Source organism: Microtus ochrogaster (assembly GCF_000317375.1).
Source record: "Microtus ochrogaster isolate Prairie Vole_2 chromosome 14 unlocalized genomic scaffold, MicOch1.0 chr14_random_1, whole genome shotgun sequence".
NCBI classification, from domain to species: domain Eukaryota; kingdom Metazoa; phylum Chordata; class Mammalia; order Rodentia; family Cricetidae; genus Microtus; species Microtus ochrogaster.
Window position 1 is genome coordinate 29,759,603 of NW_004949096.1, and position 1,694 is coordinate 29,761,296.

A 1,694-nucleotide genomic window follows, 5' to 3' on the forward strand; every position below is an offset into this window, starting at 1 on the left:
TGTAGACCAGGCTGGTCTCGAACTCACAGAGATTCGCCTGCCTCTGCCTCCCGAGTGCTGGGATTAAAGGCGTGCGCCACCATCGCCCGGCTGGAGCTTCACTTTTAAAATCAGCTTCTATTCAGCTTTCATTGTGGAAGCTGCCAGGACTTTCACAGTGCCAGGACTCACTGAAAAGATCTTTCTAGTAATAGTAGCATTGTGGCTTCTAGGGTTCTTAGGTCTCCTATAACCCCATGCCCACAGGCATAGTCTTACATAAATACATATATACCATGACCACTTTAGCCAAAGACTAGGAACAACTAAGATTGGCTCTGCATGGTAAGAAAAAACTTTAACAGATAACAGATGTCCTGGTTAGTTTTTTTGTTTGTTTGTTTTTTAACTTGACACAAGCTAGAATCATTTGGAAAGAAGAACCCTAAACTGAGAAAATGCTCCCACCAGATTGGCCTAATCAGTGCTTAATCAATTGGTTGGCCCATCCCACAGAGGGTGATGCCACCCCAGGCAGGTGGTTCTGGGTGGAATAATAAAGGAAATTGAGCAGGCGACAAGGAGCAGGCCAGTAGACAGCACTCTTCTGTTGCTCCAGCTCCAGTTTCTGCCTCCACTTTCTAGGACAATGGACTACAAATTATAAGAAATAACCCCTTCTTCCTCACGTTGCTTTTATTCATAGTGTTTCAACACAGCATTAAAAGCCCTGAAACAGTGCTTGACTTGCTCTCCTTCTTAGAATGCCTGTTTTCCCTGACCTCAGAGAAGCCTGATGGCACCCTTAATTCAGTTACTAAGGTTGAGACTTCAGTGTGTCTTTCTGTTAGGGTGCACAGTAGAAGGAGGTACTTAAACTTTCAAGTTCACAGATATGTGTTTTATAACCTTACATTTCTAACTATATCCATTTATACAGTTTTTTTTTTTGAGACAGGGTTTCCCTGTGTAACAGTCCTAGCTGTCCTGGAACTAGCTCTTGTAGACCAGGCTGGCCTCAGACTCACAGAGATCCGCCTGCCTCTGCCTCCTGAGTGCTGGAATTAAAGGTGTGTACCACCACCACCCGGTTTATACAGATTTTTAAAAAATCCATAAAATGTCACCCTTTTCCCACCAACATATTTTCACTGATTATTTGGGAGTTTCACATACTGTACCTTGATCCCATTAATCTCCCTGTCTTCCTAGGTCCACTCCACCTCCCTTTTGACCTCTCCCAAAGAAAAGGAAAAAAAATGCCAAGTTGAGTTTGTGTTGTCCATGTACTACTCACTGGAGCATGATCAAACTCCCAGTGGCCAGCCCCTTAAAGAAAACCGAGTCCTTTCCTACCCCACCTCTACCGGAAGCCGTCAGCTGTGAAGAGCGACACTTCAGAATCCCTATCACAAATTTTATAAAGAGTTCTCTTCAGGGGCTTCCTATCTAGACTGGTTCTTTTTTGGAGTGTGGGGGAAAGAGGTCTCTCTCATTCTCAGCTGTGAGTCTGCAGTCATCAATTCCATGCAAAAGCAGCTTCCTCGCCCTGTAGTCAGTGGCAGCACAGATCATGGACATCTACCGACTGCAGACACCACCGTGGTCCCTGGCAGCCGGACAGACTTGGGACATCAACATGGCCTTGGGCAGCACAGACCACAGCATTCTTTTCTTTACTGTGCTGGGGAATTGAATACAGGACCTTGCCCATG

At 45.4% G+C, this 1,694-nt stretch overlaps 1 protein-coding gene across 3 annotated transcripts in view; it reads left to right on the forward strand.

Moving 5' to 3' along the window:
* The window catches only part of Adal (adenosine deaminase like), a 26,500-nt gene that overhangs the window by 21,348 nt on the left and 3,458 nt on the right, over window positions 1-1,694 (forward strand). The window lies entirely within an intron of this gene.